Source organism: Stegodyphus dumicola, chromosome 12 (genome assembly GCF_044657685.1).
Source record: "Stegodyphus dumicola isolate Sdum_Otavi_A_Nest chromosome 12, ASM4465768v1".
NCBI classification, from domain to species: Eukaryota; Metazoa; Arthropoda; class Arachnida; order Araneae; family Eresidae; genus Stegodyphus; species Stegodyphus dumicola.
This window is the reverse complement of record NC_140779.1, coordinates 90,595,346-90,619,813: the sequence shown is the minus strand read 5'-3', so window position 1 is coordinate 90,619,813 and position 24,468 is coordinate 90,595,346. Positions and strand designations below refer to the sequence as shown.

The 24,468-nt window shown below is 32.7% G+C and overlaps 1 protein-coding gene across 1 annotated transcript in view; it reads left to right on the top strand.

The window, feature by feature from the left end:
• Nucleotides 1-24,468, top strand: part of LOC118182361 (cell adhesion molecule Dscam1-like) — a 993,488-nt gene that overhangs the window by 917,766 nt on the left and 51,254 nt on the right. The window lies entirely within an intron of this gene.

Sequence of the window (24,468 nt, the reverse complement as noted above, 5' to 3'; positions counted from 1 at the left end):
TATTATAACTTCTTCTTTTCCAATCTCCTTACCATGATGAAAATTAATTGGTAAAGTATTTAAGCCAAGAGGTTTGAACGTTTTAGTTTTAGAGCTTTCGAAAAATTCGCTTGCAGTCTACAATATATGGCCCAGCTCTGACAGTGAACCGGTTTTAACCATTTCGCTGGCCGACGTAAAACGCAGTATTAAAGTAGTGAGTCAGCTTAAGTAGACCACTTCGTACAGCTTCTGACTATAAATAAAATTACAAAAGGTAAAATAAAATGAAAAGCAAAAAAAACGATGTTTCTTCAAACTTATATTATTTTAATTTCTGCAATTTTTTTTTAAATTTTAGTTTAGTTATTTATTTTGGATTCTGCTGTTATTTTGATTGATTTATGTTAATTTAAACAACCGCAAGTTGCAGTATTTTGATTGTAAGTCCAAGTGGGGCCTTCTGTTTAATTTCGTGAGTTAAATAAGAAGGTTAATGACAGTCTTCTCAGAATTTTGTCTTAGCGAAAAACTCGTTTTCCAATCGAATAGAGTCTGGAAGACTTTAATATATATATATTAATGTATAATCTTCAGCTAGAATACAGGTTACTAATCTCTAAAGCTTTTGGCATCGTTGGCACATAAGCACATAGATGTTATGTATCGCGAATATGGATACATGTAGTTGATTCGAAAAAAAAATTAGGTAGTAAAATAAAAAGAGGGAATAAAAAAGGAATTTGAAAAAACAAATGCTGGAATAATTACAAAAATATTATCCATGTGTGCTTACAATTTAATTTTTAAAATTTTTAGCTAGTTTTCTAAATTTTTTCACATATCTCGTATCTTGTAAACTTAAGCAAACCAAAATTTTCTCACAGATTTAAGAAAATAAAATTTTAAAAATAGTGTTCCAAGGCAATGCTGCGTACCTTAAAAGGGTGAATACAATGAAAGTCTAATTTTTTCACTCACATCTTGTTAAAATGTTTTAATTCATTTTCATACCTTTAATCGTGTTGCTTGGTTAAAAACTGATTGTGAAGTTATTCTGTTATATTATTATGTAACTGTAAAACCTTTTTTTTAATTTATGTGTTCTTAGAACAATTTCTAAAATTCCTGTGTGTTTTTCATTCTTATTCATATAATTTTTAGCATTCTCCAATATTTGGGAAAAAAATTATTCTAAATTTTGTCAAACAAAATGCATTATAATTCTTTTAAGCATTCTGGGGAGAAAGATTTATGGAAGATGCAGAAATAATCAAACTAATATTTTTAATGCTACAAGTTTTTTCAACTAAATTCGAATAAATTATATTGCATTTTACTATGAAACGAAACGTTAAATGTTTCGCTTCATGGTAAAATACAACACAGTGTCTTTAATTAACTCATATACAGTTTAGCATTTCGCTATGGAAGAAAACTGAAATTATAACTTTTTTGTTAGAGTTTACAGTCTTCGATTTTATTTAACTTTGTAATTAACTCAAGATGAACACAGCTGGCTTTAACTACATACAATGGTAATTGGTTTCTTTTATAATTCAAAGCAGTATTTCCCCAACATATTTATTATTATTAGCTACATCCATTGCAACTTCCTGCGACCCATATGCACATAAAAGGGAAACAGAAAGAAAGAACTTAGAATAAAATAATATAATAACGGGCTAATAGTTAGTAAAAAAGTATAATTACTAACAATTGATTAATAATAACTAAAAATTAATGAACTTTTCTAATTTATACTTATATAACAAAATAATAATCTGTACCTGTATCCATTTTTTATGTGTTACGTTTAGAAAGCATGGCTTGCTGTGTTTTGAAGAAGTTTCTATCACTTTTTGAAAGTCACTCAGCTAAAATCATGGGATTTTTTTTTTTTTTTTGTAAATATCTGACGTAAATCTTTCTCTCGATAGTATGCTGAGATTATTTTAACATTTTTTTCTATTTCTTTTATTTTTACTTCCTTGTACGAAATAAAAAGGAAGTATTGTAATCGCGAAAAGTTTCAGGCAGCATATTTCAACGAAAATATCCATTTTGACCGCTATCGAATGCAATTTAACGATGTTTTTGCGTGATATCTGTACGTAAGGACAGAATAAAATACTCTTTTCCTTCAAAAAAAATATAAAACTGCTTTAAAATTAATTCTGAAGAGAATTTTTCGTGGCGTCTGTACGAACGTATGTACGTACGTACGTACGTATCTCGCATAACTCAAAAACGAGTAGCCTCAGAACGTTGAAATTTTGTATATAGGACTGCTATAACATGTAGATGTGCACCTCGTATTTTGGTTGCAATCGGCCGCTCCAAACGTATATAAATATATTTATATATATATCCACTCTATTACCCGTCTCAGTGATCTCAGTTTCTTTGCTCTTATATGTTTGTATAAGGATTTTATGCCTTTAGTAAATCTGTGTGCAATATTTTTAGAATTATCAGCAATTTTAATGTTGTTTAATTGCCGCTAAGCCTGTTTTTAATGGCAGCCATTGATGTTTACATTTGAAACAGGAGACTAGTGGATTTGTTGCCAATCTAGAGAAACTTAGCTTCGCAACAACAAAAATAACGCATTCATTTATTATTACCAATTAAATCATGCTTAATTCTTTCTGGAATTTTTTCGAGGAAATAAGCGTTTGAGATTTACTTCGTAATTTTTAATATAGATATTTTTAGTTTTTATGTATTTTTGCCTTCTCGTGAAGTGAGAACTGAATTAATTAAATAAGAAATACTCAGTCGTCTGTGAAAAACTGTTTCTTTTTTGTTTTGTTTGCTTAATTTCTTTTATACATAGTTCTAGCTTTAGTATTTGAATAGAACATGTGGCAACTATTAGATAATTCTTTAAATGATATACATTTTGTGCATTCTGAGTTATAATATGAACGAAATATAATACTGTTAAGTAAACCTAGCGCCAGAGTGTCGCTATGGTAAACAAAGTGAATTTTAAAGAATGCATTTATTCTATTGTGGTTTATGCGCTGTCGGCGAAGTAGGTTTAATTCAATCTAATAAGTTTAAATAAAATGCAAGAAAAAATGCGTATATTTTAATATTCCGTACAAGGAAGTCATGTGGTGTACACATCAGATATTTTACTCTCAGCTATGCTGCCAGCCTTCGTCAGGCTTTTAAATATACCTGAAAAATGCCTGAAGGGAACAACCAAACGTTAAATTTAAAAACTGCGCAGAATTTTACTCTGCAGAACAACTTCAAATAATAATAATAATAATAATAATTTTTAAAAAAATTTATTACATATAACAAAATTGCAGTGAAATAAGCAATATCCCTTAATACAAATATTAATTATCCTAATAGATAAATTAACTAACTTCCTGTTGTCTTCTCTCAACAAATGTCCAGTATCCAAGAGAAACATTAAATTTAAAACTGCACAGAATTATCGTCCTCATTTTTCCAAGTGGCAACAGTGCTGATTTTCAACAGCCAGCAGTCCAGTATACAATTGAATGAAAAACTATTACTAAAATCACTAAATTCTAAAAGAATGAAACTATTCAAAATGATGCCTTAAAATCGAAAAGATAAAATTAAAAAAAAATCTGATTCGAATTTTGAAAAAATCACTTCGAGGTGCACTGTCTCTTGTCTAGATGCACCTATATACCAAATTTCGTAGCCCTGGGTCTATTACGAACCAAAGACATATAAACTCTTTCTTTTATTGTATGCAGAGATTTCCTATTGTAAGAGAATTCTGTGATAATCATAAACCTCTTACTGAAACTTCCTTTGCATTGACGGAACCAGGATTATATATTTTTTTTCTCTCTTCGTCTCTCTTCGTTTTCAATAAAAAAAAATGGAACTGTTCTTGTTGCAGTCCATCTAGGTAAACCCTTGTTTCATTCAAAGCCCACATTATATTTCCATTTATCTCCTGCTAAACAGTCTTCATACAGGTCTCTACAAATTGTCCTATGTTGAGCCACATGCTCAGGCAAAAGCTGTTAGAAAATACGTTTTTAGCTTTTTCTGGTTATAAGACTTTGTTTATTATTACTTCTTTGTACGAAGTAAAGGAACTATTGTAATCGCAAAACATTTAGGGTATCGTATTTCAAAGAAATATCCATTGTTACAGCTATCGAATGCAATTTAATGATGATTTTGCGTGCCATCTGTACGAAAGAACAGCATAAAGGACTATTTCCTCAAAACGTTGCATAAAGGTTGCATAAAGGATTTAAAATGGATTAAGGAGAGATTTTTTCGTGACGTCTGTATGTACTTACGTATGTTTATATGTATCTTGCATAACTCGAAACCGAGTGGTCCCAGAACGCTAAAATTTGTATAAAGAACTGCTATAATAGGTAGTTATGCATCTTCCTTTTTGGTTCCAATCGGCTGCACCAAAACTACTATATAAATTATATATATATATACACCCACATTGTTACTGTGTGTTCTGTGAGCTCAGTTTTTTAATTTTATATGTTGGTAAATTGGGAATTTTTTGCTTTAAAAACCATTTAATTATGTTGCTCTAATCTTCCGGTTAAGGTTTTTATGCCTTTATTTTATCTCCGTGTAATAGCTGTAGAATTACCAACAATTTAAAAGTTGTTTAAGTGCGGCTAAGCCTATTTTTTTTACTATAGCATCCATATTTGTTTACGCTTGAAACTTAGCAGTATAGTGAATTAAATTAGTTTCTGTACCTCCAGTATCTTTTTGCAGAATGGGACCAAAAGTAAACTTTCAGTTTTGTGCACCGAAAATTCTGCCTTCTTTCCCGCTGGCCGAACTGCTTGTTTTTGTGTAGAAACTCTAATTTCAATTATAAAAAAAATTTTTAATTGCTTCAACTGCATTTGATATTTTACTTTTTTCTATAGTTTTCAATTTTTAATAAAGTTATGTTGAGGTTTTATGTATTTTTGCCTTACCGCGAAGTGTGACCTGAATTACGTGAAAAATATATCTCTAATGAAATTTGAAGAAATAAATTTAAATGAAATTCAGCGAAAAATGCGTATAATTTAATATTCCGTACAAGGAAGACATTTGGTGTACAAATCAGATTTTTTTATTTATTGTTGCTAGAGATATCTTTAAAAACTTTGCAATTGATGACTGCTTCAGCAGTTTTCCCTTGTTACAAACGAATTAACTTTAAAACCATTAGAAACAGTACGTACCTTTTTCGGGTATTCATTCGGAGTCTTCTTCCCATGCAGAGGTAATGCCTGACGATATTTCCCTTTCTTAAATTGCTTATTTTGTGCTTAGAAATTTTTATACCATACATTTCACAATTTTTTTAAATTATAAATAGGCTTTTAAATATAAATTTTTTAAATATTGCTTTTCGAAAAGCGCAGCAAACGATATTTCTTACTTCGAATAATAAGCTATTGCCAGAAATGTTTATTCAAAACATTTGCTTTTTTTGTAAATTCTTTATCGAAATAGTTCTAAAAATGTATCTCTATAATAAATATATAGTTCTAAAATATAAGTAATTCTAAAAATATAATCTCTCGAGTTAAAAATATTAAAAGTTCTTCATTTTACATAGCTTGTGCCAAATTAAAACGTATCCTAAATCAACATGATTCCTCTTTGTTGTGAAACAAATATTAGTATAGACTTCTAATAAAAATGCATTAACTTGATCATCATGTGAGAAACTATCCCAGTTGACATAAATGGCAATTTCTTATTACTACATGGTCCACCAGCGGCCGAGCGGTAAAGTCGCTGAACACTGGTAGTTCGGTCCGAGGTTCGAATCCAGCGAACGGGCTGGCTGCATGGGCGTTTTCGTGGTTTTCCCCATGTGTAACGTGTATACGAGCCAGTTTCCCTTAGAAAGTCCTCCACGAAGGCATCCCTCCCGTTAGGCAGATAGCCCTCGAGGCTTTGCCATAATCACACACACGCAAATTACTTATTACTACATGAATCTCAATGCTTATAAACCTTTAAACGAAATTGTTTCTGTTCTTCCTTATACATAGGAAGATGTCTTTCAAATTTCAAGATATGCCACAGCAAATTATAACTGCTGTGCTTTCGAAAAGTAGAATTTCATATTTATGAAGTAGCAATCAATTTCTATATTAATTACAGGTTAAGACTTGAGGTGAAAAACTGGGATTTAAAAGAAAAAATTGAATAAAAAAAAGATGGAAGAAGAAAAATGTAACATTTTTTCCCTATATGATTTTTTACAACTTAGATTAAAATATTTGCATAAAAGTTTTGCCTCGAGGTAATTGCGTCATAACTAATACTTTTTTTCAATGCTCTAATCGATATTCCAGCTTCCTGGATGTGACTTATAATCTTATTCACTCGTGCTGAATTTTATCGCTGTGTAAGATAAATCATCGTGTTTGAAGTTCTCCCCTTCACTTTGTGTGATAAATAGTAAATATGCATAGGAAACAAAGCGAATACATTTTTCCAATCTGATTTTAAAGCTACATTTCTATATTTGTTCACTTAAAAAGGAACTGATGCGAAAAAGTGTAACACACATTCAGGTTTTGTTGTGAAACATTTTAAATTTTGCTAATACGATTCAAATTCAGGTAAAATAAAACTAATATCACATTAAAAGAAAACGTATATTTCATTCTTCTTCATTTACTTCAAGCAAATGATTGAAGTTGCGATTTGTACAAATTCTTAGGTATCTTGAAAGTAATTTCTTTCGGCTAGCAAAATACGTTATCCAGGGAACCTTTGGGTGTAATATACTAGAAGTTGTCATAAAAAAATGTAAGAGGAAACGTAGAAACATTTATCAACTGGAAATTTTACATGTTAATTAAGATACCTTATTTTGTATTCCTTTACATACTGTGCTACAATCGGTCCTTTCAGACGCCTGGACTTTAATCTGAAAGTAGATCTAACAAAAGTTCTAACTCTTAGATCTTTATTTAGATATTTACTAGATCTTTCTTTAGAGAAGCGTAATTTGTAATTGGGATTAAAAATACTTGTTAATACTTGTTATATATGTTAATTAAGATACTGTTATGAAATGTACAGACGCGGTGAGATAGCTTTCCCACAAAGCAGGTTTAGGGTTTCCATAAAATGGAGAGGGAAGGCAGGGTTGCCAAATTTGGCGAGAAAGCGTCCATTTGACGACATATGGCGAAAAATTGGCGATATGCCAATGACGGATGGAGAACCTTCTGAACGAATTCTTACCGGTTTAGCCCATAATGTTCTCGAACACAAGCGGATAGCTATATAAACACTGCTGGTCCGCAGTGTGTGTGGGTGCCTCGTCTAAAGTGCGAGATAGTTAGTCTCGAGTTAGTCAGTCCGTGCGGAGTCGATCGAGTTGACAACCGGGCAGCGAGTGCCGAGTGGGTCGTCGAGTGCATCGAAAGAGTCTCTTAGTGTATCGCGGTTAGTGCATCGTCGAGAGAGTGTGTTGAGCTCCCGGAACGACTGAACCGAAGAGTCGGCAGCTGTGCTCTGTATGTCGTCGAGTGCATCGCGAGTTGTAGATTGGATAGTCTCGAGAGTACGTGGAGTTCCGAGAACGACCAAGCAGAGTCGGTAGCTGTACTCTGGTGCTTTGCAGTGAAGCTGTCTCCACCGTGGTAGCCTGAAGGCTGTGTCGCTAATTGTTCCAGCGTGTTTATAGTAGACCTTCGACGACTGTAAAAAGTGACTTTAGAGCTGTCCTGATTAATATTGATAAATAAAGTGTGTTTCGATACTTCAGCAAGTGTCGTCGTTATTCACTCCAATACTACGAACCCCGTACGAACGTGAAGGAAGGAAATAACGTAACAACTGGTGTCAGAAAAAAACGTAACAATACTTTATTTTGTATTCCTTTACATACAGTGGTACAATCTGTCCTTTCAGACGCCTGGAATTAAATCTGGAAGTAGATCTAATAAAAGTTCTAACTCTTAGAACTTTTATTAAATCTTTATTTAGATAAGCGTAATCTGTAATTGGGATTAAAAATACTTTTATTAGACTATTATTGGTGTCAGTAGTGTCAAACATTTCTCTCTGAATCAAAACCCAACATTTCATTATACGCTCTTAAATTATAATAGAACTGTAAAAAGATATTGTAACGAATTTTGTACTTAGACTATCAGGACTTGTGTTTCTCTTGATTTGCGTTGGAAACATGAATGATCCTGAATAGGAACAGGGAGCTTACTCAAGCTATGTTCAAGAAGGTGTGAAGTAGACAACACAAGCAGGAAGGGTATACGAAACCCTTTGTTTTCAATCTTTTTACAGGCACTTCCGAACTTCGGAATACAGAGACCAACCACTTGTGGTCTGAACGCAAGAATATAAAAACTACTAACTATAACTAAAAAGCTAACTTTGAATACATACAAATGCCTAGCACTAAGACTGGCCTTTATTTAAACAAGGTACGTATGTAGTACGCCGAGCTGCTGAAACTACGATACGTCTGCAAATATCAAGAGGGCTAAACCTCTGGCCTTAAAGGCAATCAGCAACCGAGTGAAAACTGGTAAAAACTACAGTGGCAAGCGGCTTGCTTCCTAAAACTCCTTCTCTCTTGCTTGCTAAAAAGCCACAACTTAAGTACTTGGTCGTTAGCAAGACAATTTGCATAAACAAGTTAAAGCATTTAATTCAGGCCGGAAGTAGAAAATAAGAAGTGATAGTACAGTTTTAAAATAAAATAAACGTTAGTAAAAGTTAGGATCCTTTTTTTAAGCGATAAGCGACGGAGGACGTGGGCACTGTCCCTTTACCATTTGGGTTAATCAGTACAGCATCACGTCCACCTTTATCTTACATTTCATATTACATTATATATTACGATACATGATTTACACATTGCATTATATACTACATATCAAATTAATACCTTATCCTAACATTACATTAACTTCACATCAACTTATTACATTAAAATTCTCTTCTAATGAACCCTATATTTGTACATTATAAAAGGGTTATTTTGCACAGGATTCGCATTAGACACAGTATACGCATTATATTATCATTATACACTGGGTACACATTACATTTTATACGGGAAAATTAATGATACATAGGAACATTATAGGCAATAGGGGATTATAAGCACGATACGGGTTAGATTATTCACAGGAAATTAGTTATACACAGGTATTGCATTATACAGGATAACTTATTCACATGATAGGCTTCTCGATACACTGCCTACATCGTTATGCATAATACTATTATAAAGTTTGCATTCACATTGTTTCAGTTGGGCTTCGCATTCTGTGTCATGTTTCTCATTAATCAGTACATACTACATTACATATTATGATACATATGACACTATTACGATTACATTACATATTACATCATATATTATGATACATATAACAATATTACGACTACATTACATATTACATTATATATTATGATATATGACAATATTACGATTACATTATATATTATGATACATATGACAATATTACGATTACATTACATATTACATTATATATTATGATACATATCACACTATTACGATTACATTACATATTACATTATATATTATGATACATATGACAATATTACGATTACATTACTTATTACATTATTTATTGTGATACATATGACACTAACACGATTGCATTACATATTACATTATATATTATGATACATATGACACTATTACGATTACATTACATATTATGACACTTGGCTTACATATTAGATAATGTTCTATATATCAAATTAACAAGATAGTTTATCAGTACATACTACACTACATATTTTATATTGCGATACATGGTTTACACATTACATTATATTCTACACATCAGATTGACAAGACAAAATAACGCCTTACCTTAACATTACATTAACTTCCCAATACTTATTACATTAATTTTCTTTCCTAATATACCGTATACTGGTAACAGATACATTATCATCAGATTGTAATAATGTTGTTTTGCACTGACTGCGCATTCAACACAGGATGCGCATTAAATTATACACAGGGAAATTAGTGATACGTAGGAAAAACATTATGCAGAGGGTATATACATGATGCGTGTTAAGTTACACGCAGGGAAATTTGTTATGCACAGGTGAAACATTATGCAGGATAAATTATACTGACTAACTTATACGAAAGTGCATATTACATTACTCCTTATAATTACACCGGTAAGCTTTACAATGTTATTCTGTACCGAAGTTCTTTACACTTATAATGCATTGCTTAATCATTACATTAACATATTTACCATGTACAAAAACATATAATGGATTGCATTAGCATTCCTAATATACATAGATTACTTTTGCATTTACAGTTAGCATATTACTGCAGAATTTTGCATCTGTGCATTTCTCCATTACTTACATTTCGCACCTTACAATAGGTCGCGGTATATGCATGTGATGGTATTAGTACGCGTAGTACATGAACTGTCCTGCATTGCGTAATTTGCCAGTATTGACACATTGCTGTTCTGTTGAAGGCAGTTATACGCGCTGCAAAGTGCATAGTTATATGCACGATAACTGACCTCAGTGCGTAATGTTCATTACTGACTCAGTTCATTTGCAATATTTACAGTTTTAGTTTGTGAGCTGCTCGTAGCACATCATGCCGATCCTTACAAGATAGGTAATTCTAGCGGAATTTTATGTAAAATTGTTGTATTTCTTTTGTGTAATGTAACATGAAAAATCGAAAAAGACGAGCTATGACGAAAATGTAAGAATACAGGGCAAGTCCATTTAACATTGAGTAAATGGTTATCTTTGCCAAATTAGGCGTAAAATTGCCATAAGTCTCCAAATGTGGTGATATTTTTCTCTAATCCCAGTATCACCGTAATAATTATTGTAACAATAAATGTAATTGATCATTATATTTGCTAACACCGTAATTCGACCCTCATATTGCTTTCCAGTAATTTCGAGAAGCAGAAGGTACTAGAAATTTCTCAGAGGCTAGGTTAAGACTATATAAGGCCGGAGAGAGACTATCTGTTCTCAGTTAGTTGTAGTTACTGTTGTTGCGGGTTGTTAGTTCAGCTTGACTTGAGGTATCTCCGGGTTAGCTTTCTCTTTTGATGCATTTTACATCACGTTGTGTTTAACTTTCTTACTAGTTTCAAGTGTAACTACTGATTGTACTATGTGATACTGTGAACAGCTGTACGAGTATTTCCGTGGAAAATTCCAGAACTCTGAAGTGTTTCTTTTGATTACATAAATTTTATTAACCTATCAACCCACCTGTATGCATTCAATTTATTACGAACGCATACTCACACAACACTATGTTAGCAATTTTATTTTAAGATTATTAACTTAAGACGTCAGCTTAAACAAGCAGAGCACTATAATTTCTTATGATATGTATATTTGTTTTCCCTAATTCTCCGCAAACCTTAAAAAAGTAAAATTCTTATTCTGTTGTTAAGCTTTACTGCTTACGAAAAAAGAAAACATGATATTGGTTTCTGTATTTTCAAATGCAAACTAAGAAATAACAAAAATATTTTTGTTGTATTTTAGAAGCTTTATTCCTTTGTAATATACTTAAGCATTTTTTATTTATGATATATTTATGTATGGGGAAAGATGCTAATAAGATTATCAAGGATAATATTGTAAATCAAAAATAACAATTAAACTTTGAAGAAAGTAAAACATAACATTCGAAGACTAAATTAGGCCTATGAAAAATTTTAGTAACATCCATGCATAAATGAAACTCCATGTTGCAAATTAAAGAAAACTTCAGAGTTGCAGCTTGCTTACTTTTTTTCTTTGCTTATTTATAAAAAAAAAATTTGATAACCGTTCAAAATATATAGCTTGTAGAGCCATTACGTATTTTTTGGAAGCAAGCAAGATGAAAAATATGCAACTCTTTCGCCGGGAATCGAACCACGAACCTCTGGAATACTCTCCCAGCGTGCAGACCACCACACCACGAAGGCCCTCCAAGAAGGTTGGAGAAATATCTTATAAGCTAATGCCTACTTGAAATTACAGTTTTAAAAGTTTTTAACTATAAATTCTATCTTTTAGGATGATTATAAGTAGATTTCTGATTTCAAAACGTTATAAAACTGTTGCGTTGTGACTGACAGTAACATCAGAACAAGCCTACGAAATTCATCGTAGCATGGAGTGTAAGATTTTACCTACTTATTTTATGGAGGGCGAATTACACAGTCTTGCCTAAAATGGGACTGATGCATTTCCTCAACCTCCAGTGTTCCTATTTATTTTATTTTATTTATTATTTTTCTCTACTATAAATAACTTTTTTATACTAAAGGCCTGCGAAATGCTTACTTTAGGTATTTTGTGTGTTCAATCTTGTCCTCTGATTTATATTTGAGGTTTGAATGTCTCTAAATCTCTGGCTCTCTGTTTGGAAACGCTTAACGTTAAATAATTAGCTCAAATGAAATTCAAGTGAAGCTGATGTAAATTCAGTTTTCTCGGAAAACCAAACAGTCAGTTTTCATCAAGGATGAATGTTGTTATATTCTTAATTAAAACCTATTAGTAATTAAATTATTGCCTACGATGGATTATTGGCGCTAAAGCTCGTTATTGAAAATGATTTTTACCACCAGAGAGAGGTCTTAATTTGACTAATGCAATATTGCCTGGTAGAATTTTATTCTCAGGGTATGGAATTTAATGTGGTTAAAAGAGCCTCTGTATTAATTCATGCCTTCACATTAATGAAATAGCATAGTTTACTTAAGTGAAGCGTTTTGTCACACATATTCCGTTAAAACACTTTTCAGCTTTTATGTCTAAATTCCGCTCAGAATTCCGAGCAGTAATACAAATTGGCGGTATCTTGAAAACGCAATTATGTTATTTTCTTTGGCAGAGATACTAGAATAGTAATATAATTATGAGTGAAAATGGCTAAAGTTGAATATAGCTTGGAATACATTTTGAAACTTACTTAATATCTGACTGTAGTTTATGTTAAGAATTTTAAGACTATGATTAATATTTTAAGATTATGGTTAAAATTTTTAAGATTCTGATTAGATTTTTAAGATACTAGATTTTGTAAATTTATAATTGTTTAGTTTCAATTTTAAAAGATACCACAAAATAATTATTCAGTGTCAATTATATTCAAGCTATCGTAACTTATTTTCAAATATCATTAAGGTTATTTTAGCATTTCACACTTTAGTTCGAATGTATTCCAATATGTAAAAATGTGAAATTACTCTCTGATATATCTTATTAATATACTTTTTTTACAGCTAATGACTGCAAAAGTGATGCTGGCAGTTTCATAACCAGAAAAATTCTAACTTCCGTGACTCATAATAATAAACAGAGTGTTAAGTATTGCTGCAAAATACTACTGATATTAGAAGTGCCATTTTTAATATTTAAATGCGTAGTTAAAGCATATATTTCCCTCTCTGAGGGCATTAAGAAGCTGCTCATACACCATTAAAATTAATTAAGGTAACATGAGTAAAAGTGATTTCAACTCAACAATTTTTCTTCTAAGCTGTCATTGCGTTTTGCTAATCAAATACCACGTTAAAAATATCCTTAAAAATGAAATTGGCCCCTTTTCTTTACATCAGATGTGATGGTTTATTCATCCTTATGAATCATATTTCAAATAAAATAATTTAAAATATGCAGTAAAATGCAAATAACGTTAAATAAATTTTAAAATGAGTAACAGATTGAATAAATAAAAACCATCTTGAATGGATTGCTGTGTACGTACAGGTTCGTAATGGATTGAATGTACACAGAACCAATGGATAACTTGATAAAATTTATCTTACCGAAAGAAACAGTTTATAGCTCGACAAAAATACTTGACAAATTTCTAGTGTCTTCCGTTTCTTGAAATTACTGAAAGACATATAGGTTAAAGTTATACGTAGGGACGGGATACTGTTACAGTTACATATAAGTATCAGCTACATTATTCAATGACAGTCCCCAGGGACCGAACTAAAATGTCGTCAAATGATCGCCAAGTTTAGCTACCTTTAGTAATAAAATTAATCTCCAAAACTATCGTCAGCTTGGCGATATCTCGCCAATTTAACGAGATAGCCATTTACACAATGTTAAATTGACGTGCCCCTGGATTCTTATTTTTCCAGAAAAGTCTCACCTCTTTATGTTTTCATGTTATATTATATAAAAAAGTACTATGATCTCACATATAATTTCACTAAAATAAGAATCTCGCTCATAAAATCATAATCATAAAAAATCACTTGGATGTTGTTTTAGTTCCTGCCAGCTCTGATAATTTGCAATTATTCATATTTGCGTTATCGCTGCTAACATTTGAATTTGCTAGTTACTGGCCCAGCTTAGATTAAAATTAAATTGTATAGTCTTTGACTACTAATCCACATTCTTAGTTTGAATTTGACTGTTTAATTGCATCACCACAAACTGTAGTTGATTTTGCCAACATTAGAACGTGCCTGTATGTTCTAAGTTCTTCTTAAATAAAAGGTTTGCTTAAACCTTTAGTGACTTTGTAGTTATTTTCAGACATAGCGATAATTTGCTTCATGTCTATCGGAGGTTTCGGACTATTAACTTTCACCAGATGAAGTAAAACCTTGTTAGGTACACTGTTGACAGACTGGCAAATCAGGAGATAAAGCACGCAGAAAATAGTGGGAACATTGGTTTGTGTATTGAAACAGATTTCTAATTGCTAGAAAAGATGTTTAAAGAGAAGAAACGTTATATAAATTAAGCCAAAATATCTGGGAAGGCTTCAAATTAAAAAGACGCATATTTTGTTGAGTAGCTTTTAATGTGTAATTTCCTAATACTGTTTAAAATCAATGTCACAAAATGCATACATTTTAAACTGTGAAATATTATTAGATTGTGATTTTAATATTGATTTTTTAATAAATTTTTTTAAATAAATGAAATTTAATAGTGGTCATGTAAATCTATAACGACTAATACTTAAAATTTAACTATTTGTAAGTAACTGCTCACCCTTAAAAGTTATCTCTGCATATTAAAGCAAGTTATTGCCTTTCATTAATCCTTGCCGTAGTCACAAGATAAAACACAAAAATGTCAAAATTCATGTAAAACTTATTCTTTGCATCTAGTGAGACTTAAAATAATGCTGGGTTACAGTCCCATAAATTCTACATGAAGCTACGACACTAACTGCTTCAGACAGACAGAGCACAACTAACTTTCAAAACTTGTCAACCAATTCTACATCAGACTTTCAGGTTTGTTCTGATCATCAGGTCTCTCTCTTGTCAAGCAGCAGCACTGCAACAGCCAGTCTTCTGTTACGAGTCATGCTGATTATGCTTTTATTTCTCATTTTAAGCTATGTCATTTGACATAAAATCCACCTACTATATTACTGAACCTCTACGCTAAGTACGTGGCAAAATGAAACATAAAAGAAAAAAATCAACATAAAGCTAACTGTTAGTAAAACGTAAATAAAATGTCACTTATCTTCTTTCAAATATTTCCAACTATTATACGTATAAAATATTTAATGCTGCTTGATAAATTTTATAAAGTGGATTTATTCTCAAATTTGTTTTATTGTTCTGTGTATTAAATTATGTTTAATAAAACAGGATCTATTTTATTCTTTGTTATTACAAAAGTGAAGTTCAAACATAAGTTGATTGAATTTAATTGAATTCATTCAGCTCCCATTTGCTAATAGGTCCTTAATTTTTTCATTAATGGTCCTTAAAATTACTTAATTTCCATGTGCAGAAATGTGTGCGAACCCTATATATATCAAACTCAATTTACAATTAAAGAGCTAAAATTTTGAGAGCTAATGAAGTTGAATTTCGTCAATCGACTCAGTAGAACAGGAGATATTGAACTGTCCCGTTCTTCTCGCAGTGTACGTATAAACATCACGGGAAAAAATCTCTTCTGAGTCCATTTTATAATCCGTTTTGGGAAAAAGAGTCCTTTATTCTATCCGTTCGTGCAGATGTCAAGCAATAAGCATCATTAAATTGCATTCGAGAGAGGTGAACGTGGAAAATTTCGTTGAAATATGATACACGAAATTTTTTGTGATTACAACAATTCCTTTATCTTGTAAAGGAAGTGAAAAGGGCGAAAATTTAGTAGGGCTCAAGGGATAATTCATCCTCCAATTTTATAGAATATGACATATTAAAAAATAAAACGTGTACATAATTTCAACTGAAAACCTAGCAAAAATATAAACAGCAAAAAGAATTAATTACAATTAGAACAATTTTGTTAAACAACAGAAAATTAAGAAATAAAAAATCAAGCTCATTTTGATTTTTTTTTTTTTTTTGAAGAAGAATGAATATATTTAAAAAAATAAGAATTTTGAAGGCTTTATTTTATTCTTATAAAAAATTTAAAAAGAGCTTCATTTTATTCTTACGTTTATCCTATCCCCCTGATTTATCTCTCTCTAGCTTTTCTTACTCCCTCAACCATTTAAAATCTGTTGCCATTGACAAAGGAATTTTCTCCCACTATTACTGATAAAAGCCTTAAACAAATTCTTCTCTTGTCATCATAAAATACATTTTCCTATTTCAAACAGCCACAATAATCTTATTATCATGCCATTTTTTAACTCTGTCAGTTTTAAAACTGCTCAGCTTCTGCAGGAAATCAACTTTCAAATTATTTTATCAGCCGTAAATAAAATTCTTTGCTCCGTCAGTAGTGGTTTTAATTTCCAGTTCTCCTAGTGAAATTTGTAACTTTCATATCAGTACAATCGGGCAAACTGGAAAAGGATTGCAATTTCGAATTAAGGATAACTATACTCCAACGTTCCAAAAGAAGAAATAAATAAATCATTATCAGTTATTCATAGTTAGTCTCTTAGTCGCAATTTTCACCATTTTTTCTGTTACAAAATATTTCCGTAAATCTTCGTGAATTAGACTTCTTCGAAACATTTCACATGTGCAAAAATTTACCTATTACAGTTACTACTATTACGGTACTCTTCTGTTATCAGGACCGGACTAAGAAATGTATGTATGTATGCATGTATGTGATAATTAATATATGTGCTCATGCATGCATGCATATGTATGCGTATATTCATGTATGCATATATATGTGTTCATGTTTTCATGTATGCTTGCATACGTATGTATGTATGTGCATACACTTTATACGCACACACTTTATACGCACATACATGCATACATTTTTTTAATCCCGTCCCGATAACAAAAAAGTACTTCTGTTACTCAATTAATGGCATTAATTCAATCCAGTTTTCCCAAAACTTTGGGAATTCCAGTATCGTATGTTTAATTTTTTATTAGCTTTGCTGGATAGACTGTGTTATATTGATTTCGTCTTTAGCTTCGCCTATACATTTCTTTATTTATTTTGCCTTCTTAATTTGCAATTAAAAAATGTGCGGCATTGTTTTACTCTTGAAGGGGAGAGATCTGTTTCAGTCATCTTTGAAGATTTTTGCTTCAGCTCTTCGCTAATGTTGCTATTCAGATTTTTTTTATTGATTGATTAACTTTAGTTATTTCGGCATAATGTTACATTTTAGGTTGAAATATTTGTTCTATATTGGTTATAAGGTATTTTCTTCCTGTTTTCTCAATGCTTTAATAGTGTAACGGTAGCGCACTCAGCGTGTATTCGAGAGGTCCAGGTTCGAGTCCCGGCGAGCTCATTTTTCATGTATTTTTCAAAAAACCCTAATGACTGGACAAGGTAAAATACCCATTTAATTCCATGTGAACAGAAAACCACTTTCTGTACAACACTTTATGAAAATAACTTATAAAGAATTTTATACATATATACGATATACTTATTCGTGCATTTCAGTTTTTCCGATCATACTACTGTCAGCTGTTTCAAGAACCTAGCAAATAACTTATGTCATGCTAAGTATTTTATAATTTTTATTTTCGCTTTTGAAGAGGTTGGAATTTCTCTCTTTCCTATCACTAATAAAGAAAACTATCATCTATGTCTGTCTCAGAGACTTATTACAGAAGACGTCGCTTAAGGTTATCACTCGGAATCAGTTAATGTTATCTTTTGGATAACGGAATCAGTTAATGCTATCATTTGGATTCATCATTTAATGTTATCATCCAGATATTGTTACCGGCTTTCCCAAGTCTAGCCCGTTTGTATACGAAAACATGGAAAATGCATCCTTATTGTGATCAACAATTTGGTAAATATGATTAAAATATCATAGATTAAATTTCGTTTAACTAATATAAAATCGCCAAATAAGGTCAACGAACTTTTTAAATTAAAGATATTATGGTGGTGGTAGTGGTAGATTTTATGGCGCAAATACAAACAGATTATTTGAGAATGAAGACATCATGAATATTCATAAACAAATTTTTAATTTTTATAATTAAATATCTATTTAAGCGGTTCTTGTTGTAATTGCATTAAAATTACTAAAATTCCAGTGTTCTGATGACTACATTTTATCAGATTTTAATGCTGTGATCCCATTAAGCGGCTATTGCTGTAAATAAATTCCCCGTTTTCATAATTAAGTGTTCATTATTTTTGACAAAATAGTTATATTCATCACTCAAGTCTTCATTCTCTCAACAAAACAGTTATATTCACTCTCTGCATCTTTCTTTCCTTCCACCGACGGACTGCGGGATTCACTTCATCTAATATATGTTTGATAAAATTTTATTTCATGATAATTTAAGAATTTTATGCTCTTAAATATGCTTCAAAAGTATGATTATAAGAAGCACATTTTGCCTGTGGAATGTGCTTGTAGGATTTCTTACCATTGGAAAAACTGTAATAAAATTCCTGCAGGAATGCAGAATTTTACCGCAGAATCTCTGAAGGGAATAATGAAAGGTGATGCGTTTGACAAATAATTGGTTTTTCGAGGTTTGAGCGATGCGAAATTTTTGTAAATTCTATGATTTTTTTTAAGCTGAAACAGATGGCTGTGTACCTGAGGACAGAAATAGAGCAAAAAAAGTTGTAGAATGGTATGGAGACAGATGTGTTTTATTTTTTAAGGCATTCCGTAATCATTATATTATAACTAAAATTTGTATTTTAATTTGCTAAAATACGCTTTCTTTTCATATGTCGACAACATCTGTCGCTTTACCATAAGCTTGAGAATTTTTTTAAGGTTGCGAAATCCAATAACTTGCATCCGAAAAATATCTGTTACCTTTTCATTTGTAAAAATCGCCAAATTGCGCCAAGATAGCTGCGTTAATACTGTTACGAAATGTCCATGCGCGGTAAGATAGCTGTCCCGCAAACAGGTTTAGGGTTGCCATAAAGTGGCAAGGCAAAGTTACCACATTTGGCGAGAAAACGCCTATTTGGCGACAAAATTGGCAATATACCATGGACGAATGGAGAACCTTCTGGAACGAATTTTACCGGTTTAGCCCAAAATGTTCTCGAACACAAGCCAAAAACTATATAAACCGTGCTGGTACGCGGTGCGAGTTAGTTAGTCTCGAGTTAGTCAGAGTGCGTGCGGAGTCCATCGAGTTGATAGACGGGCAGCAAGTGCCGAGTGTGTCGTCGAGTGCATCGAAAGTGTCTCTTAGTGTATCGCGGTTAGTGCATCGTCCAGAGAGTATGTTGAGTTCCTGGAACTACTGAACCGAAGAGTCGGCAGCTGTGCGCTGTGTGTCGTCGAGTGCATCGCCAGTTGTGGCTTAGACAGTCTCAAGAGTACGTGGAGTTCCGAGAACGACCGAGCAGAGTCGGGAGCTGTACTATAGTGCTTTGCAGTGAAGCTGTCTCCACCGTTATAGCCTGATAACCTGAAGGCTTGTCGCTGATTGTTCCAGCGAGTGTATAGTAGATCTTCGACGACTGTAAAACGTGACTTTGGAGCTGTCCTGATTAATATTGGCTAAATAAAGTGTGTTTCGATACTTCATCAAGTGTCGTCGTTATTCACTCCAAATCTACGAACCTGAAGGAAGAAAATAACGTAGCAATACGTTAAGTACCTCATTATGTTTACATAATTTAAATTAAAATAGGAATACATTATACACAATTTTTATTCTATATTCATATTTAAAATTTATTTTAATCATTAAAACAACACATGAAAATTATTTATCTATTTTCAGTTTAATACAGACATGACATACGTATTGTTCCATTATTATAGATAGAAGTTTTGATGCATAAAATAAAAACAATATGCTTCAAAATTCAGAAATTACTTCAAATGAATTGTTCTCCATCTTAGAGAGCTGAAATTAACAAAAAGAAGTTTAATAAATGAATTGAGTTGCATAAAAGACAGTTATTTCCGACATGTTGAAATATAAACTCAAAAGTATTGATGGCTTACTCATTAAGTACTAAAACTAGGCATCAGCAGAACTTTCTTTCTTTTCTACGAGTCACATTTAAGTGCTCTAGCAGATTTTAGACTGGAAAAGAAGATTTACCTTATGGCAATTTTTCAACTTAATACATTAATTATGCTTCCATTAGCTGCAAATCTTTCAAATCATAATTTATCAGATTGATGGAGCTTATGGATAATTTATAACTTAATAATTAATACGAAATTTATTATGAATAACTGACTTTACTAATCTTATTCATTCATTCAAATGAAGTTTTAAAAACGCCCATTGTTTTTAATTATTATAATTTGAATTTCTTCATTTACCTTTAAAATATTACAGATTTGAAAAGCATATGTAATGAAATTTGTAATTCCTTCAGTGTAAAGCTATACTAAATTCAATGTTCGTTAAAATCAATTTAATAAAAAGGTTCTATAACTTTGAAGAATTTGGCATACCTCTGTCTAATTCAGCATGTATTTATTTATATTTTATATTTCTTCCAAGTTAATGAGCGCTTTTGAGTGATATAAATATTTTATTTCTCGATATTCTGTCGTCTATTCTTCCTTAGAAATAATTTACAAAACTGTACAGGTCTTCATGGCAGCATAATAAGCTAGTAACTTACCATACGTAAATTAAAAGTATAAAAATATTGTAAACTATTTCTCAGAATAAAATGCATTATTCAAATGCAGGCTCTTTCATGTTACAGTTCACTATATTTTACGACATATTTTTGCCTCTTAAAAATAAAAAAATGTTGAATCGGATAGTCGATATTAAGAGCTACTGTTTTCGATATTTATATACATATATAATTATTGTGTTCTGTTTAGCTTTAGATTTTTTGTTAGTTAATACGTTCACTCATTCGTAACGTAATTTCTGCTTGTAAAACTTGAAATGTTAGTACACTCCCGACATCGAAAGTACAACATCAAGAAGAAGTAGCCAGAAAGTGATGAAACAAACAGATAAAGACAGCAATAACAGAATAACAGCAATAACAAACAGATAAAGACAGCGAACAATAAGTGATCTTTATTTCGAAATGATATGCATAATCAGAGCAAGAACAGCGTCGGCTCAGTAGGTTGTAGGACCTCCTTGGACGGCGAAACACGAAGTAACACGTCTAGGTACAGAGTCAATAAGACTACGGATGGTGTTCTGAGGAATAAGTCTCCATTCCCTGTCAACCATTTGCCACAGTTCGGCCTTTGAACGCGGCAATAGCAAGGCCTACAAATGGCGTCCAATCACATCCCAAATGTGTTCAATTGGTGAGACATAAGGAAAACGGTGGCCAGGAAAGCATCTGGGTACACCTTGTAGAGAACGTTGGCTGATGCGAGCAGTGTGTGGTCGGGCGTTATCTTGCTATTAAACGGCACTGAGCACTCCCTGAAGGTAGGGGAGTGTCACCGACGGAAGCACATCATCCACGTATACTTGGGACGTCATAGTGCCGTGAATACGAACAAGACGTAGTCTGGAATCATACGCAATTGCGCTCCAAACCATGATGCCGCGTTGTCGCGCGGCGGGGTGTTCTACAGTTGCCGCAGGGTTGGACCTATCTCCACATCAACGCCACACTCGTACGCGGCTACTATCAGTGGAGAAACTGATGCGTGACTCCTCTGAGAACATGACTCTGTGCAATTCCGTCAACCACAACGCTTGAGCCCGGAACCATTGTAGACGTTCGCGTCTATCATATGGGATCAGTGGCAGTCTTCTTAACGGACACAACGTTTTCATGTAACACTAGTGTAAGCCACTTGCCACCAATTGATGGCAAATGATTTTGGTCGATATGGGAACATCCAGGGTATCTTGACGATGTTGCAGAATAGAGGGAGAAATGGTTTGAGGGTGCGCCACCGTTTGCGGCGGATGCCTTGATCCATGCATTGCGCCGCCGTTTACCACAGTTTTAAAAGATTCCGCGTCACAAGAACAATTGAAGCTCCTTTTTTTAAACCCCTCCCTCAGTAGTGGTACTGATCTGCACTTGTGAATTATGCTGCCAGTGCAGCCTCAGCAATGAATCAATGCATCCGCCGGCAGACGGTGGCGCACCCTCAAACCATTTCTTCCTCTATTCTGCAGCATCTTCAAGATACCCTTGGATGTTCCCATATCGACTAGAATCATTTGCCGTCGATACTAATGGTGTGGTTACACTAGTGTTACATGAAAACGTTGTGTCCGTTAAGAAGACTGCCATTGATCCCATATGAAGGATATGAGCACATGTTGTTTACGTTTTATTTTACGTTTGTTTCGCAGTTCCATATGTATAACGTATAAATTCTGCTGCTATTTCAGTAGAAAATCTCATAGTGCTGCACACTATCAAACACAATCAAAACACACTAAATGTGTAGGATTGCAAATTAGGAAAACCCACTTCGAATAAAACTGTGCATCAACTATTATTATAGAACATCGTTTTCATGTAGACTGCAGTAAAAATACCTGACTTCTGCTATTTACATATATAATTATGCTTATATTGAATCTAACTTCGCAATGAAAATTTTCACAAGAAATCCTCAATGATTTAATTATTTTGTACAGGAAACTCCATGGTAAAACATTTTCAACCATCTTCGTTAATGTGCAGCAAAGGTCATGTGAAATGAGAGAAATATTATTGGAAGCCCATTGGTCCATTCTAGAAGCCACTCCCTCGGTAGCTATACAGATGTGTCCTTACGAAATATGCGAACCGGCACCCTTCGAAATTGCCACATTTCCTTGTTCCAACCATTGTCGCCACGGCCGGTGCACTGTGGATGCAGCCAGGTGTGTGTCAGCTGACATTTGCCGTATGTACCAACCTGCCTTTTAGAGTCCGATCAGCATGCCTCTTGTAAAATCGTCTGTCTGCTGGAACTGCCTCTGTTGGCCTGACATTCTTTGCTTTTATACTCGTCCTCTGAGACCAGAACAAATTTTTACGTCGATTTCTCTAGCAGTAATAATGGCAGAAAAATTGAACATTCCGCAGGTTCCTTACCTTATATCATCTTCAACTTGCGCTGGGCATCTGCGCTTTTCACACCATTCACAAAACTCGGTGACGTGCGTCTACACTGAAATTTGAATAACTTTCGGCTCACTCCTTCTTGGTGCTGCATTTTCAATGTCGGATAGTGTATTTCAGCTAGAAATTTTGAAAAAAGATGAATTGTATCAAATACATAAGCAGATTAAAATATAAGGTCGAAAACTTAAAATGTGTACGGTGTTCTTCTGTTGCAGCTAATATTACGAGAGTGGCGAGTATTCTTAAACCCTGTCTTTATGTCTGTCTCCACAAAATTGGGTTAAGCGCGTACCCGATATTTCTTTTCCATTTTATTCACTCAAAAGAGAACATAGGTTAAGGTCTTGTATATAATTCTTTAATTTTTTTTTTAACTTTCAGAAGTTCTGATATGGGGGGAAATATTTTGCTTGAATTTCTTTTTTCCATTCTCAATTTCAGGAAAATGTTTTATTAGGTGAAAAAACATGCGGGTAAGGAAATATATGAAAATGAAAAAGGATTATTATTATTATTATCATTATTATTATTATTATTATTATTATGAAGCGTGATTTTATAAGTAAAATCTCCAATTGTACAAAATAAGTCAAAATATTTATGACAGAATAATATAATGATAGTTGTATCAAAACGAGGAAAAATTATTTCTCTAAAATATTACACGGTTATTATTATATATATTTTAAAACGTATAACTTACTTTTCTTTATTCCATTAATGCTGAGAATTCGTGTTTTTCTTTTGAACCGTTTTCACAAAGCAATTTCAGCTACAATGTCCGACAAAAAATGTCCACTTTTCAATATCCCTTTCAGGTTTGAAAATAACCAAAAATCGGAACAGGCCAAATCGGGCTGTAAGGAATATGTGTAACAAGCATGAATTTCAGATTTGACTTCCCCCTCCCTCAGATCAAAGTGAATTTTAAACTTTCATCGCTCTTTTAAGCTTTTCATCGTCCAACTATACATTGCATTGATTTTTAAGAATTGCCTTTTTTTCATGCCTGAACTG